Below are 17,392 nucleotides of genomic sequence, written 5' to 3'. Positions count from 1 at the left end.
TAGATTCTGTCCCCTTGTTAAATAAATACCTCCTTAACCTGCTGCTGACAATGTTTCGATTGATCAGAGCTGGCATTGCTGTAGAAATCCTATATGAGCTTTCAACTTCTTGCTGACTGATTTTTGCGTTTCATTCATCTGGGAGAGCGAAATACTATTTCTGTGTCTACGAGATTATTTCAGATACCCTGGGCAGCTCTGCTTTTTTAGTACCCCATGCTTGACCTAGTAAGGGCAAAGGCTGCAGCTGCAGATTGCCATTTTGTTTTGATGCTAATTTGTTTGATCTTTTTCTTTAATTCCATGAAAACATTTCTTAGTTTGCAGCCAGCTCGGGTTTAACGCACAGGGTTCCAGTTGAATTTTTAATTTAATGCACAAAATTATATACATTTGAATATGACACTCTTCTAAATGCAAATGAGATCTCCAGACTGTCAGACTGGCTACAAGACCGTCAAACCTGTTATCTGATGGCTCAGAGTGCTGATTGCCTTCAGGTCCCACAGATGTTGCAGGCATTCAGCACCTCGGAGCGTAGCTCCCAGGGTATCATTTATTACTGGGCTTACGGTGTATGAGACAATATTAATATTGCATATTTTGATAGGATCAGACCATATAAATATTTTGAATTCTGTTTCCTAGTAGGTGTGTGTGAAAAATAGGTAGGCATAGTCTAAATCCGCAGATTTTAGCTGTAGTCCAGGACGTGTCAGTATTACCAGTGAGAGATACATTCCATTTTGCAGTGACAGTTACAAGCGAAATTGTCAAGTCCACGCCGGAGCGCCTTTGAAAATCTGGTCCGGTGTTTTTTTGTTCTTCATATACAGTTGACAGCATCCCTTTTAAATTATGATTCAAAAATTCAAACCACCACTTTGCCTAGTGAAAAGAAGACTAATAGAGAGCAGGGGCTATTAGGGGAGTCTTGGGAGAAAGCCGTGGGAGAGTGCTGTCATACGCTATACGAAAAGAGAAGGTTGAGAACAGCAGCAGGGACAGTGTTTTTGTGCTGTGAATGCCTAGCAAAGAGAGTATTTCTGACTGATTTTGGCATGTGTAAGGATTAGTGGATGCATATATGCATAAATAAGTGAGCGGGATCCATCTACCGTGTGAAAATTCTACCATCTTATGCTTTTATATGCAAACCAAAATCTGATTGAATATGCAAATAAGAATTGATTTTGTTTATTATCCATGAGTAGTATTCTTCCCATCAGGAAATTTGTCTTTTTGCCAACGTTTCCAATTTCAAAACATGCCCAGTTTATCAAATGCGTCAGAGGGACGGAGAAAATTATACTGGTATAAATGAAAATTAACTCCAAGGTGCACTGCTCTCCTGTTCTTCATACAACTTTGTGGTTTCTGCTGCATAGAAGATCTAAATAGAAATGTGTGGCCTAAACCTACAGATCCCAGCTGAGATAAATAGCCTTACATATGCAAATTGTCCCATTGATTTTGGTGAAACTGCTTGCTTGAGTAAAGGTTTGTAAAGTTAGACCCTTGGGTTTTACAAGTACTCATCTGTTTAATCATTGTAAATGTGTGTCTGGGGTGCATTAAAATCCTTGTGCCACTAATTTTCTTTCACTATATTTCATTATAAAGAAATCATGTCATGATGGTGCACTGCCACAGGCTTGGTTTTCATCTTGCACCTTTCTTACACTTATGTAAAGCTGCCTTGGTTTCTTTAAGGCAATTCTAAATTCAGATTAGAGCCAAGCTCCTCCCTTAATAGCACTTCTTCCCTGTTTTACTAATAATAATGAAGCCACCAACACTGAAAGTTTGTAAATTACTTCATTGGTTGTGTTCTCTATGCCTGTGCTTGATAGGAAAAAAAAAATGTTGTCAATATGGGGAGTTTTTAATAATTCTTTACATATGAGCAGCGCTTTTGGCTTGTCTTCTGGAGAATTTGCTAGAACTCTTTGCAAGAGGTGCATCTCTGAGTTAAATTCAGTAAAAATGATAACTATGCAAGGGTCAGAGAATTCTTCCTCTGATAACAACTTCACCTTCCAAATATGCAACTGAACTATGTGAAGAAAATAGGCAGAAATTTTCCAGGCAGTTTTTGATGTGAGGATCAGGAATCTGGGTGTCTGTGTGTTTGCTTGCCGTGGTGCCAGCCCCTGTGGAAGGTGTGCATTTGGAGACAGGCAGAAAGCAATGAGAAATCACTTGTGGTGTATTCAGCACAAAATTGATGGAATGCATTGCAGTGACATAAAAGGTGCAGTTGAAAAGCACAGGTGGGTTTTTGTTGGCTTTTGTCGTTTAACTCCTGAAATAATGAAATGAGGCAGTTTACTTTCCACTCTTCATTTAGAAACTCTTTTCAGTTTCCAATACTATAGAAAAGTGTTTAAATGAGAATAAGATTTGCCATTCACAGTAGGATCAAAAATAGTTTGAAAAAGTATTTTTCTGCTTCTTTGGAAAAGGTATTAGTTATTATAGCTTGCTTATTTTTCCAAAAAAAAGCTAAATTTCAGGCTTTGAAGCAAGTAAAAATTTCTATCTCCTAGTCAAATACTTCTGTGTTGTGATATTTTAAGAATTTTGAATTAATCAAGCTCATTGTTCTGCATGTTTAGTATAATTTTTTTTTTTTTTTTTTTAGTTGGGAACCATTACTTTTTCCCCTATGAGATTAAAAAAATAGAAAAAGCAAGGATGGAACACTGAGTGGCTGAAACTTGAAGCCAGTGTCCTTAGCGCAGTGAATACTGCAAGTGCTGTTATTGGGGGTCTCACCACTGGTGGCTTTTGGGCTTTTCAGTTTTCAATGAAATTAAATCAGCACTTTGCCCATTTTTAAAAATTTGTGATATTATTTGTGGATGAGGAGATGCAGGCCAGCAATCTCTGGGCTTCTTGATTGGTTTTTTGGGTTTTTTTTCTGCTAAGGTTAATGCTGCAAAGCAGTTCAAAATTAAAAGGAAAGCTCTCAATAAGGAGATCTTGTTCACAGCATGCAGGAAGCCTGTGTGTTTTCTTTTGAAGATGCGCTGAACTGAACAGTTTATATTTTTATTAAGGATTAAAGAGCTGAGCTGTTTGTGTCTCCAGCCTGAGAGGCAGGTTCCCTGCTCAGTCCCCCTGTGGAGGCAGTGCCACAGGGACAAGGTTTTTGCATGGATGCTGAAGGCATTCATAAGGCTGGGGAGTGGTGTGGGGGGCAGAGCCTACACAGGTTTAAATGAGATTTAAAATCCAAACTTATTTTCCTGCTTGCTTGGCTCCCTTTGTTTTGTTTGCATTTTATGAGGGATGGGCGCCCTGCTCGCTCCTTTGCTCGTTGGAGTTGAGGCAGTTGATATTTCTGAATAAACAAACTGCCTGGTGATTTGTTACCTTGTTAGGTTACCTTGGGCTCTGTGTTTCCTTAAGTGGATCAGCAGAGCTGGATGGATGCAGGATGTGCCAATTAGGATGAAAATACAGTGTACATAAATAAACTTCTTTTCCCGTTGCATCACCCTGGATGTTTTCAAGCTGCCTGTGCTCAGGATCAAGAAATGATCTTTGTGGAGAATGTCTCGGGCTCTCTGTCCTGGTTTTCCTGCTCCTGTTGTCAGTGCAGTGCCCCTCTCCTGGCGTGTGCAGCTGTGTGTTCACTGTCCCAGAGCTGCCCCATCCCTGGCAGAGCAGGGGGCTGGCAGTCCTTGCCCCTCTCCTGTCCAGGCAGGAGCTAAAATGGGTCACGGTGCCCCCCGGATTTCAGCACCCCCGAGAAGATCCCTGGGAATTGACTGTTCTTCTGGGACAGGCTGCAGTGGTGGTGAGCCCAAAATACTGACTGTCAGCGCAGGGAAGGGAAATGTCAGCTGTTACTCAGTTTTATTTAGCATTTAGGTTTGTTTTTTGTTTATGTTCTTAATTCCTTTACTAAAAACCCCAAACCTGAAAGATCCCACTCCTTTGAGGATGATGGTATTTTAAGTCAGAAATGGCAGGGGTAAGGAGGAAAAAATTGGGAGTTATGACTCATAAGTTCTACTGGACTTTTTGGTTAGGGAATATATATTCTCATTTTACATTTTGGTGGGTCTTCTTTGAAAGCCCACGTTTCCTTTCAAATGCTGATTAGCATTCCTCACGTGTTGTACTGAGCAGCACAGAAAATGCATATAAGGTCTTATATTATGCCAGTGTGGTTTAGCCTGTGCTGAGCTACATTTGCAGTCAGTAAAAATTCATGGACATACATTGCCCTTGGTCAGTGTGCACTCCTCGTGTCAGAAAAATAATAGTTGCTCAGGCAGATCAAAAGCAATGCATGCCAAGGCCAGGAAAGCTAAGGATTTTAGTATTTTCTTTTCAATGCACTATTTTCCTGGGTATTTATAACTTACCTATAAAGAATTGCTCTGTAGTGAAACATCAAAAGACATTGTTAAGTAGATTTCAGTCACAGAGCTTTCTTTAGGTGACTGCATGAACACCCTTAAACTACTACTGGAAAATAAAATTAACTGTTACTCCTGAAGGTTGATCAATCCATCTCATTCTCTAAGCCTCCCTCATGTTCATTGAGTTTAATCCTGATTTCAATACAAGTAGTAGTAAATCATTTCTGTTTGCTGAGAGTGAACATAACATTTTTTGATTTTATGTGTGGTGATATTTATGTACGTATTAAGAATCTTATTGATAGGGAGGCGCTGAAGGAAGTTAATTTTGATTTTAAAAATTGCAAGGTCTGTAGTCATTCAGACTGCTAGTTTTATGCTCAGCTCTTGCAAAAAAATGTTCCTTTTTTAATGCAGTCCTGGTGAAGGGGTGTTTATTGTTGTGTTGAAGCATAATTTTTGAAGGGCTGTACAACCCCAAGGAAGACTTCATCTCCAAATAGCCGGCAAAGGAGCTCTGGGAATGTGAAGACAGAATTCATCATGCACTCGTGTCACAGTTTCACAGACCCTATGAAATAGTGTAAGCTGGCAAAATAAGTCATTTTCTGTGCTGGCATCCCCCTTCCCTGGTGCCTGGTGAGGCTGTGGGGATGCTCGTGCACGTCAGCTCTGCAGCCCAGCCCCTGCAGGGTTCCTGGGGGTGATGTGGGGATGGGGCTGTGCTCTGGGCTTTTGTGGAGGGAAGGATTGAGGTGCTGGGCCAGGCATCTCTGGACCTTTGGAGGGTGCTGAGGTGACTCCCAGCTCCATGGCCCACCTGGGAGAGGTGCAGGAGGGTGAGTGAGTTCGTGTCACTGCTCAATCAGAGGAGCAAGTGGCACTGCAGATGCTGGGCACAGCTGGTCTGCCTGTAGCATTCACAGGCATCCAAGAGTCAATTTGGTTTTTTATTTTTGTTCTAAGTACTTGCTACCAGCACAGTCCCACCCTTTCCAGTTTCTTGTTCCCCACAGCCAAAGGATACAAATAGCCTGTTCCAGGAGTCCTTTTTCAGGCACACAAACCCGTGAGGAAACTCATGCACGTATCTGGGTGTGTATAAACAGTCACAGCACCCTGGCCACCCAGTTCCCAACAAACCTGATTTAAAATAATCTCTTGGCAAACATCTGGATATCTGCCAGCTGTCCAGAGCATGGGAAGTGTGTGTGATACTACCAGCTGCATTCTTTTTTCTGTACAATGTCAGGGTAATGGGAAAAGGGAGCTGCAAAGGGGTGTTCTTACTTTGCTTTAAGGTGTTTGTGCTAAGGATGGCAGACCTGCAAATTATTCCCCAAATGGAGCTGTGTCAAGCCTGAATTCAGTAGGAAAGAAAATCAAAACTAGTAAGCATGGACTTGGAAAAGGGTGATCCATGAGCACGGCACTCTGAGTGATTTCTTACAGCATCTTGCAGAATTCCAGGATAATTATATGCAACTTTCTCATTTCAAATCTAAATCAGTGGGGTTTCTAAGGCTTCCTGTTTTTCTGCTCGGCGTGTGCAGCGATCCCCCCGTGCACATTGTTGAAGCAGGAGGGTTTGGACAAGCTGCCTGCTGTGGTTGGGTTTATCTGCCCTGATCAGTGAGGTGACCTGCCAGGATGTGCAGGACAGCCTTTTCTTCACCTGCCTTTTCTTCCCCTGCCATGGCTTTCAAAGGGTCTTGTGTTTTGACTTTGGACATCTGAAGATTTACATTGAATTAGTTACTGTGAAGACTCCTGCAGCAAACCCAACGGTGTATTTTGGGAAACCAGAGATCTTTCAAATATTAATGCAGTGGGAGATCCAGAAAGAAAAGTGATCCTAGCACTAGAAATTTGGGGATTGTGTGGAACTGAACAGTGTGGAGGGGGTACTTTTGAATGGGCAAAATTCAGCATTGAGCATGAGATTTCTCAGAGACTTGAAGATGTCATGTGTTGTCTGCTTCAGGTTTCTTCTGCTGCACGTTTAATTACGTGTATAAGTTTAAGTGTCTGAGTAAGGAGCTTCTCCAAGCTGGCAGATGCAAGTGGGAGTTTCTTCTTAACAACTCCATGTTCTTGCAGAGGCTTTAACTGATGGTCTGTAATAAATGTGTAGTTATAGGCATACGTGCTCCCGTCTTAAAAACAAAACTGGGAAAACTATTGTGGAGAAGGACTAAATTATTATTTTAAGGTAACTGCAGCATTCCACAAGGAAATAATAATTAAAATAACAACTGCCTGCTTTCTGCCAAAGCTGTCTGCACCACCCATTTCCATGAATTTGTATTCAAGGTGGGGAATACAAGTCTTGGTCGGAAGGAAAAAAAAAGTGCTTTCTAAAGATCCTTCGTAAATAACCAGCTTCAGGGTTCAGTGAACAGCTTAGACAAGCTGCATGTCAGATAGAGCCAAGATGTAATTGCAGCATTTAAATGAAAGTTTAGTCACATTTTTTAAAAGATCTCGTGGTTTGCTATAGAAAATGGAAGTTAGTTACACACCCTGCTAGGGAAAGAGATGCATAATTTCAGCATTGGGTAGTGTCGATCATATTTAAGTCATATATATTTACTTCAAAGAGGAATAAAATTCTGGTCTCAGTGATGTTGGTACAGATGAATAGTTGACAGAGATGGAGATGTGGTCCTGCAGCTTTTATTTGCCCTGGTCTATTTAACTGTGTGCTCACTTTCCCTGGCAGCAAACTGACAATTCCCATTCATGGAGCTTGATGATCGGTGTGAGCACTTCCCTTAAACAACTGGCACAGAAATATTTTCATGTGGAAGGAGAATTTGCCCAAGAATGTTTGTGGCTACTAAATGTTTAGATGGGCTTCTAAATTCCCTAGTTGTTTTTGCAGCTGACTAAATAAATTGGAAAGCAGCCAGAGAGACAGCAGAGTCCAGTCGGTAGTTCAGCAACAATAAAAGGCTTCGGAGAACTTTATCAAAGCTTCCATTAACCCCCTGCTGATGTCCTCAAACAGGATTTTTTTGAGAGAGTAGAAACACAAAAGCTAGGCTGCACAACTGCCCCTGTGTGTCCATTCACAGTTTTTAAATCCACACAGTTACTAATTAAAATGCCATGCAGAGTAGCACAAATAAACATCACTGGTCCCTGAAGCCCAAAAGTTTTTGCATTGGCTCATAGTTTGGAGGGCAGGATGCTGAACTGACCCCAAAGGGTGGGTGAAGCAGCCCATTCTGGTTCAGATGCTCTGTCCTTGTGAAATGTGTGTCAAGTCCATCCATATGCATGAAATCCCCCTCCCAGAATGCCATCCCAAGGCAGCCCGTTATATTTTATTTATGTGTTGCATAGCACTGTGCTAAACCGTGAGGGCTAAATAGAGCTGTGGCATGCCTGCTGGCTCCCTATAATCATGTTTGCCAGCTTCTGGTGGACATCAAAATGCTGAGCACACGAGTGAATACTGCTTCTTTCATTGAGAAATGTCACTTCAGATTTAGCCCCACGTGTGAACTGGTGTGCAGGCAGCGCTTTATTATCGTGGCAGGGCTCCAGTGGGCTTCCCCTCCCAAACAAAGTGGGAGCCTCTCCCTGCATCCACTTGAAGGATTTCATGGCATCTCCTTAGATTAAGGTAATCTGTCTTCATTACTAAATTCAAGGACCAGAGCCCCAGAACTTCGAGTGCACTCTGAGAATGGATTCAGGGTCCCTGAAAATTGTGGTTTGGGAACTGGTGATAATAAAAGTTGACCGTGGTTTTGTATTTACTTTTTTAAATGCAGTCAGAAGAGGTGTGGGAAGCTCAAGTGTTTGTATTTTATTCCTGTGGTCATTTGTATTTCAAACCATCCTTTATGGAAAAATCCTACTGTTAATTTACAAGGAAATGATAGTTTTTTGTCTCAGCCTTCTGAACCGTTCCTGCAGAGTTTATTAGGACTTTTATCCCTGCTATCGAATTCTATCACCTAGTCTTAAAAAGACAATTGACTGATGCTGATTTTTTTATTAAATTCTTCTACTGCTCCATAAAATATCTTTGGTTTTGTCTGTATAAAAATCCATGGAAAGTATCAATGGATTATTACAGTCAGAAAAACCCTTAAACTGTAATGTGCTTTGAATATAAATGTCTTCCAATTCCACAGATTACCAAAGGCTGAAAGGAAAGCACTGACATTTTTAATTAGTTTTTTATTATTTTTAATTTGCTATGTCACCTTTAAGTGGTCTTATTGAGAGATAATAGAACAAGACAATTTTGACTGAGCAAAATAGGAGAGTATAGTGGGCTGGAAGAGGTGTCTGGTATATGAATTGAGTTTTGTGTGCTGTCCCATTTATTTTAGCAAACAAATCAAGGCATGATCTGGAGACAACCCGCTACAAGGGCTCCCTGGGAAGATTGTGCTTGTCTCGGTAACAGACTGCGTTCTTTAAATCTGTCCTCTGAATCAGCCCCAATTTATCTTCCCAGCATAAAAGGGAATGCAGATGGAGTAGCCACAGCCTCCCTTATAGTTTATCAGGATATTGTGCATGCACATAAATAAGGCAGAAAGTGACTGGAATATCTAAGTGGCTGAGTGGTAAATCCCGCGTTTCTGGAGCCCCCTGGGCACTCAGGGATGGAGCAGCCAAGGGCAGTCCTGGAGCTGCAGGTGTTTGTGGGCTCTCCAGGCAGGGCTGCAGGCCCAGGGGTGCCTTTGCAAGGGGTCAGTCCGTGTCATCCTGTCTGCTGGGAGATGGGACTGGAAATGAAGGTCCAAACTCAGGATACGGTCCAGTCTGTTTGACTGCTGCTCAAGTTATTGTTTTCATGGGCTTTCATTTGCCCAGACTGTAGCTCAGTACTCTTCCAGGACATAAATCTGGCTGGTCTTTGTACAGGTCAACATCCTCATAACCTCAGAAGTTTAATTTTTTTTTTTTTTCAAATTTTTATTTATTTATTTTTAGTATTGAAATTTTTCAGACTTTGTAATGGCACTTGCATTGCACAGGAAACCAGTTATTCTTTGGAGTGTTTTACACTGAGGCAATCACATTTAATATTTAATTGCTGATTCCACTTGGGGTTTTTCCAATTGACACAATTTTAAAACAAATAATGCACTGGTTTTCAGTATCCAACATAAAACCAAAATAATGAAACCCCTTTATAATTTTAATTATGTGCCACCTATGATGTAATTGGCTACTGACATCATGAACTAAGATTTTAATTTTAAGGTTTATGTGTTTCAGGAAGCTCAGGACTCTTCCCCAGTTTGTACCTCATCACTTTTTTTTTTTTTAATGAATGGCAAACATAGGTAATTTTGTTTTTTGTAGCAACACTGTGTGCAGAGTTTTTTCTCTCTCATCGGGTCTATTAATGATTTTTAATTTCCTGAACAAATCTGCCTGTTATGGGTGAAGGAAAGGGGCTTTAATTCAGTTCCAGTGAAAAGACCTGGTGGGAAAGCTCCAAGTGTGAGTTAAGTGTGCTGTACTCTGATTCTCTGTGGTACTTTCCAACAGCACAGAGTATCTTTGTTCCCTGGAGAAGAGACACTTGGATGGGGGAGTATGGCAGTGTTTTGCAGCATCCTGCAAGAATGAGGATCTCCAAGTGCTGTCAGAGCAGTGTTCTTCACAAAGTGCTACTAGCCTGAGCCCAGGAAACCCAAACCTTGATTCAATCACAAGCATTTCTCAACAACACTGAGATGGGATCATGTCAAATCCACCTAACCTTTGTGCAGAAGGTATTTCACTGGAGTTCCAGCTGAATGCTCTGAATATCAGCTATAATTAAAATGTATAGCTTGTTCAGCTGAAATGTAAATACATAAATGCAAACCTTCTGCACTAGCCTCTTCTGTGTGAAGGAGCTGAAACTAAATATGGCTGAAATTCCTTACCTTTGGTGGCTTTGAAACATTTTATACTCTCAAGTGTTAAAGTGAGAATTGTGATTTTTATTGTTGAGTGAGTCCTGGGTTTGGATTGTGTTGGGTGCTGCAGGCTGGGGAGGGCATGGCTCAGACCCAGCCTGGAGCGGCTGTTGGAGCTGTGGATCACAGTGGGAGTAAAATGTTTATCATTTTATTACTTTTTCTTCCCCCAAGAATCTTGCCATTTCTGACTTTAGATGATTGATCTGAGAAACCCAAATGGCAGAGTCTAAGTCTCTGCTATTGCTGAAGCACTTCAGAAGCCAGGATGAGGCAATGTGGCCAAATCTATTTATTAAAATAGAGAATGCTGCTTTAGCAGAATGAGTCATGCCATTTATTTATTTATTTATTTTGTTTAGAAGATACTTCAGTATTTCCAAGGCATCTAAATGGCAAATAGGGCAGAGGCTTCTGTTTGTCTGGATTTTAAAAAGGCTTTTAAGCAGCACTTTTTATAAAATCTAATATTATTAATGCTGAAGGTAAGTGACAAAGGAGGTTATTTAGCACATGTATATACATCATTTAGACACCCATGCTTCAAGTAAATAAGAAGTAACTGTGTGAGAACCAGGGAGAGCAGCATTAGGAGATGCCTTGGGTGCCAAATCACACATTTGCCCCGTAATGGATGAAGCTTTATGTCATAACTGTGGGGGTAACCACATGCTCAGGTGACTTGGTGGCAAGTATAAGAAACACCAGGGAGCAGAAATGAGGTACAGAAACGGGGCATCAGGTGAGAGCTGCCCTGTGAGACAAAGGGTTCCCCCTTTGGGCTATTACAACAGCAGGGTCAGTATTTTTATGTTGTTCTATGGGTTATTGAAACACTGTTGTAAGAGGTTTGAAAGCTGTGCACAACAAGTGGTTTGCAGGGCACAGATGCAGTCAGTTATTTCAGGTTCTGTGCAATTTGAGAGCAGCTCTTCCCCTCTTGTGTGTTGACTCATGATGTGTGTGCAAACGCGTTAAGTGTGGGCAGGAGGATGGCAAAATGAAGGAGGAGTAGCTGGATGGTTGTTTGACTTGAGGAAGGGCTTAGAGAATGGGATGGGGGGTCTCATTTGAGGGTAACTGGTGTTTCTTTAAGGGTAGCTTTGATTTCCTGATAGAAGGGGCTGGGAGGCAGCTCAGCAGATCCTCCTCCTGTGCAGCAGTGCAAGGGTGAAAGACAGGCAATTTCTGGGCAGGAATTCACTCTGGTGGCTACTTCTGGCTTCCTGGGAGGAACAGCAGGGCACTGGGTGAGGCAGAGCTGCCCTGAGGGAAGGATGCTAAGTGGAGCATTTTGCTCCAGACTACTTATTTTGAACTGTTGGGGAGTGCTCCATTTCCAACATTATTATCTGCTTTAATAGCCAGGGGTTATGGTCTCTAATTCCTCCTTTCAGCTCCCCCAGAGCCGCTGTCCTCAGGGGTGCTGTACATTGTGTCACACCATCACGGGTTTCTGGCGGTCTGTGCTTGCTTGGACCAGCATCTGAGAAGCAGGAGGATGATTACAGCCTGTCCTTCCCACAAGTGTCCCCCCAAATTCAGGTCCTGGGGTCCCACCTCTAAGTGTGACAGCTCTGGCCCACAGCAGTCTCTCTTTGTCTGTCCTGCCTGGCCCATTTTTTCTGCTTCTCTCAAGCCAATATAATGCAGTGGAGCATCAGTGTTGGCTTCTTTAGGCTACAAAATTTATTGCTGTTTATACTGGGTCAGATTCCAAGCTCAACCAGAGGGAAGAGTAACTGCAGCGTGACTTGCTTCGTGACCAGCGGCTCCAAACCTGCTCGGGTCAGACAGCTGCTGACTAATTATCCATCTTAACAAATTACTTATAGCTCTAGAGTTTCTAGAGCAACTCACAGCTCAAAGTACGTTCACCCTTCCGTGTTAATCATTCTAGCATTTAGAAATGTTTTGGTGCTGGGGTTTTTAAGTGGTTGTGATGTTCAGATAGATTTTTATAAATTGCCTCCCAACTGAACGGCTTGTTTTCCTGTTTGTTTTAAACTGGCATTGGTACATACAGGAAATACACGGTATTCTGCCATGTTTCTGTTGGCAACTATTAAGTTATCCTTGTCAGAACATGCCAACAATATTTCTTAGCAAGCTAGCAGAAAGAAAACAAGCAGTTTTCAGATGAAACAGACCCCATGCTTGAGTTGTAATACAAATCTCTTGCTAAATGCTATGTAGATTCTATAATCTTTTGGTTTAAGGCAATCTTTGAGATTGTAGGTTGCAGATTCAGATCTTTGGAGTAATTCCAGACCTGCATTGCATAAGCTGACATCATTATTTGGCCTTCAAAATTGGAGGAGCCAGTACCTGAAAATAATGTGTTGCTGTCAAGAGCTGGCCCTCTTTGATCCCCAGAACAAGCCATCTCCTGGGCTTGCAAAAATCTTTATCCTCCCTTCATTTCTGATGTAAACCACAGGGAACTCTGGTCACATCTCAATTCCTGTAATAGTTTTCATCTAAATTAGAGGAGTTCTGGTATGTTGAAGTAGTCTGTGCTAGAAGTGAACTGGATGTGCAGCCCAGAAACTGGATGTGCAGCCCAGAAAATACACAGGCTCTTTGTGGCTCCTCAGTACCCACTGCCAGTCACCAAGAAATGAAGCTGGACTTAGGTAGTAAAAGTACAGCACTAATAGTCCTCAACTACTACTATTTGTTGCTGCTGAGAGCCTGGGTTTTCCTTCAAGCTTTTGATTTGATGCAAGTCAGAGCCAGCTTTTGTGGTTTGGCAAGATTTGCAGCGCAGGTTCTTTTGGGAGAGGCAAGAAATGAAAACTTTAAAACAGAGGAAATGTTTAAAACATAATAATACTGTGTTAACAGTCTTTAAAATCTCATTTTTCTAGCCCCCTTCTTTATGAACACGTCATTACAAACAACTGATGTGAGCTGGTCCCAAGGTTTGAGAGCCTGTCAGTGTTTTCCTCGGAGGTCTGTGACTGGGCTGCAGAGCCTGGAAGATCTCTTGTGCCTGTTATTTTGGGATGAAGGTGTCCTGTGAGAATATCCTGTGGCCAAGCTGGTGCTTTCCCTCGGCAGTGTCCTTTCCAGCAAGGAGGGAAAGCTCAGCTCAGCAGCATTCAGGCTGGTTAAAGGGACTGGGAGAAGGAGGCTCAGCTGTCACACGGCTTCTCCCTGCGCCGGCCGGGATTTGGTGTGTGGGTGGATAACCTCGGGCACTTTACTCCACAGGAGGAGATTTAAAGTCTTTGCTTTAAACACTAAAAGCGTGAAAATGCTGCCCTGAATCTTGGCTGTCTCTCTCCGGGCTGGGAGGTGTTCCTCGCCAGTCGTCATTCCTGGGGGAAGGAGAGGCAGACGGTGGGAAGACGGAGGACTCGGGAATGTCTTGGGAAGCTTCCAGTGGCTTGGTTGAGCAATCAGGCCTCTAGATCCTTGTCCAAGTCCTAACCTGGCCCAATCATCGCTAGTACAAATGTTTGCTCCACTTCTGCAGAGGGAATAATGAAAAAAGCCCCAAATATGCATGTGGTTAGTTTTTAAAGCGCAGAGGCAGCCCACAGACTCTGGCAGGTCCCTGGGAGGAGGCGTAGCTGTCATGCTGACAGTGAGGAATGGGAATGCCAGACTCCAGCTTGGCTCTTCAGACGTGCACAGACATCTAATCTGGGAGTGCACGTCGCCTCACACACGTGCAGGAGCCTTTCCTGCGCTTATCCTGGTGAACATACATGCCTTGTGCAGATGCTTTGCATATGTTTGGAACTGTGGTCATGCTAAAATGTTTTCTGGTCCCAGTGAGGCCACATCTGGAGTGCCGTGTCCAGTTCTGGGATCCTCAGTACAAAAATCAAAGAGTGACTGGAGAGAGTGCAGAGGATGCCACAAAGATGGGGAGGGGTCTGGAGCATCTCTTTTACGAGGAGAGACTGCGGGAGCTGGGCCTGGTTGGTCTGGAGGAGATTGAGGAGATCTCATGAATGCAATAAAGGGATCTCAAAGGGGTGCCAAGAGCATGGTGCCAGGCTCTTTTCAGTGGTGCCCAGTATGGGACAAGGAGCAAAGGCCATAAACTAAAACATCAGCAGTTCCTCAGCATGAAGAAGAACAGCACTGGAACAGCCACCCAGGCAGCTCATGGAGTCTCCCCTTCTGGAGACATTCCAAACTCATTTGGATTCATTTCTGTGTAACCTGCCCAGGTGACCCTGCCTTGGCAGGGGATTGGACTGGATGATCTCCAGAGGTCCCTTCCAACCCTAACAATGCTGTGATTCTGTGAAAGAGAACTGCTTTCTTTTTAATTTATCCTGGTAAATATGTTTTAGTTTTATGTAAAACTATGTAAATAGTTTTATGTAACTAAAGAGGGTTGGACATTTCTCTCTTCCCTAGATTTGAAGTCAGTGTGACAGCTAGTCAACTAAGATGCCCTCATATGTGAATAAAATGATCAGAATCTGGTCCAGAGCATGGGCCTTTAAAAATTATTAAAACGGTATTTGATTCTTTGTGCTCTATATAATTTTCATGCTGTGAGATTATTTACTAATAAAATTTACAAAATCTCTTGTAAATGCCCACAGTGCTACAAGGTAAACAGTCAATGAGAAAACCTGAAATGTGCCAGGTTCCCTTAAATATGTTCTGTCCTAATCAAGAGAAGATTTTTTAATAAAAGTCCTTTTATTTTCTTGCTTTAATTTCTAAGAGGATTTTTCTTCAGTGTTAGATTCTCAGAAATAGTTCCTTTTTTTTTTCTTTTTTTTTTTAAAGTAATTAATAATGGAGCAGGCTTTTAGTATCTACCCTGGAAGGTAAAAACCCTTAATCACAGTAACATCATTAGTGCTTTCAAGCATTTAATTTTGCTGCTTGACAAAGCTCATAGCCATTGATAAGAACAAATAAGTGTTGTGTGCAATTGAGGGAATAAAGAAAAGCATGAAAACCCCTAAGCTTCAAGTAATTAAATTTAAATATGTTATTTGAATTTAGCTGAGATAATGTACAAACTGTGGGTATATTTTTCAGTCAGTGAAAGACCCCTTGAGTAAACATGATCCATTTAAATTCAAATCATGGGGAGTGGAAAGCAAACCCCGCTGTGGGTAAGAAGGCATCTTCAATAAAACACTGGGCATTGTGTATCTTTGATATCTGAGTACTCATGTGCTGTAGTTTTATAAAGGGCTGTTTTCACTCATGGATGCCTAGATGCCAGAGACTTTATTGCATCTATTTATTTCCTGTTTTTTTCCTCTTTCCATTCTCCCCCACCCCTCCTAATTTGAACCAGTAATGAAAAACTGACACTCTGCCTCTGCCATCCTTTAAAGTGCCTCAAAAGTGCTACAATTCAGCACTGGCTAGCCTTGGGACATGGCTTTATGGCATTTGGGTGAAGTTTTTGTAGTACATCTGTGCTCTTTCTCTCTCTGTAGGCCACAAGCTCAGAACTGAGGTAATAAAACTACTAGTAGGTGTTTAATGGCAGGTTATTGAGGAAGTAGATGAAAGAAAATTGCAACATTCACATCAGTAGGGAGTGGGGTTTTTCAGGGAGAGGAACTGCTGAGCTTTGAACTCAGGAAAGTTACACTTGGCGCTTTTGTTCAAGGGGAGACCCCTTTTTAGACACCAAAATACCTCATTTTGTGAAATGGGCTGTTCTGGTAGAATTGGTGCTTGGAATGTGCAGTCTGTGCACGTGTGGCAGAAAGCTGGCTGTTGTAAGCAGTGATGATTGAGAAACAAGTCATTGCTTACTGCTGCTTTCCAAACATAAAGGAGCAGGGTGGAAGAAAGTGCAAAAGGTGAAAGAAAAAGCGATCTCCCGCTCCCTTCCATAAGTTTCATGGGATCTTACTGTGAACACCTTAATTGTGAACATTATTCTTTTTGGTCAAGCTGTCCTCAATGTGTTTTATGTAGGAATGTGTGCATCTAATGAACAGTTAGCCCACGCACATAGAAGAGAGTATTCTGTCTTTTATTCTGCTGTGATCAAAGCATCATTTTACAACCTGTTACATGTTTATCTTCACATCATCCCTAAGAGGCAATTTAAAGGCAAAAGGCAGAAGAACAAAGAATGTAAATATTTTGCACAAGCTCACTCAGAAGGCTGTGCCTGCTGCCTGGAGTGCCACGTTGAGCTGGCAGTGCTGACATCCTCTTTATCCTGGACAATATTGACCAGAGCCTTATGTCCTGTGGTAATACATGTGCAAGGAGAAACTGGTGTTCTTCCAGGAGTCCAGTCCTTCAGGTCAGATGGTGGATCCTGAAAAACAAGGGGAAAAAGTAAACCTGGTTTGTAGGGCTACTTGAAGAAATAAAAGGGAATTGGTAACTGAGGATTGTATCCATGCAGTAGGATAACTGTAGTACCTTGTGGGTACTGGGTCCAGCTCCTCAAGGTCTTGAGAGTTTCAGCTCACCATCCTGTTGCATAGACCACTGTGGGCCTGTGCTGCAGGGATGTCACTCCTGAAGAGCCTCTTGCGGTTCTGTAGTTGGGCTTTGGCATTCTTAGGATTTCTGTATAGTGTCTGGAGAGGCAGGGTGTGCAGTCAAAACAAAGTCAGCAACAAATGGCTCATCTGCAGAATCCAGGACAAAAGAAGATACTAAAAGTTAAGAAGGATGAATTTGCATATAAAGGGCAGGAAGGAGAAAATAGAGCCATTGTAAGGAGTAATAAAGGAATTGATGTACAAGTCCTTTTTGTGCCCTGGAAGCCAGGAGCATGTTGCTTATTCCAGTATGGTGTAGTGCCTAAGATCAGCTGTCCATTTTTTGTGAGAAGTGAGAAAGCACTTGTTAAGCTATATAAAGCTGAGAGTCTTTCACTAGAAGGCTTAGTTAATATAAATTCTTCTGCTGCAAATAGCCATTTTACAGAGAAAAATGTGTTTTCATACAGCACTTACCAGCCCAATATTGAAGGACTCACTAAATTCCAATATAGATGCCTGCTGAAATGAAATGGCAAACCAAGGAGGTTAAAGAGAGGATAAAGGAAAGAAAGGGAACTTTCTCTCTACAGTTCTTGAGGTCAGACCAGCATAAGTGATGGATTCTCAGTAA

General features: G+C 42.2%; 1 protein-coding gene across 1 annotated transcript in view; it reads left to right on the top strand.

Annotated features, from left to right (window-relative positions):
* Window positions 1-17,392, top strand: part of EPHA4 (EPH receptor A4) — a 104,521-nt gene that overhangs the window by 56,961 nt on the left and 30,168 nt on the right. The window lies entirely within an intron of this gene.

This window comes from Fringilla coelebs (genome assembly GCF_963513975.1).
Source record: "Fringilla coelebs genome assembly, chromosome: 10".
NCBI classification, from domain to species: domain Eukaryota; kingdom Metazoa; phylum Chordata; class Aves; order Passeriformes; family Fringillidae; genus Fringilla; species Fringilla coelebs.
Note: the sequence above shows the minus strand (reverse complement) of the source record. Positions and strands in the feature narration are given on the sequence as shown.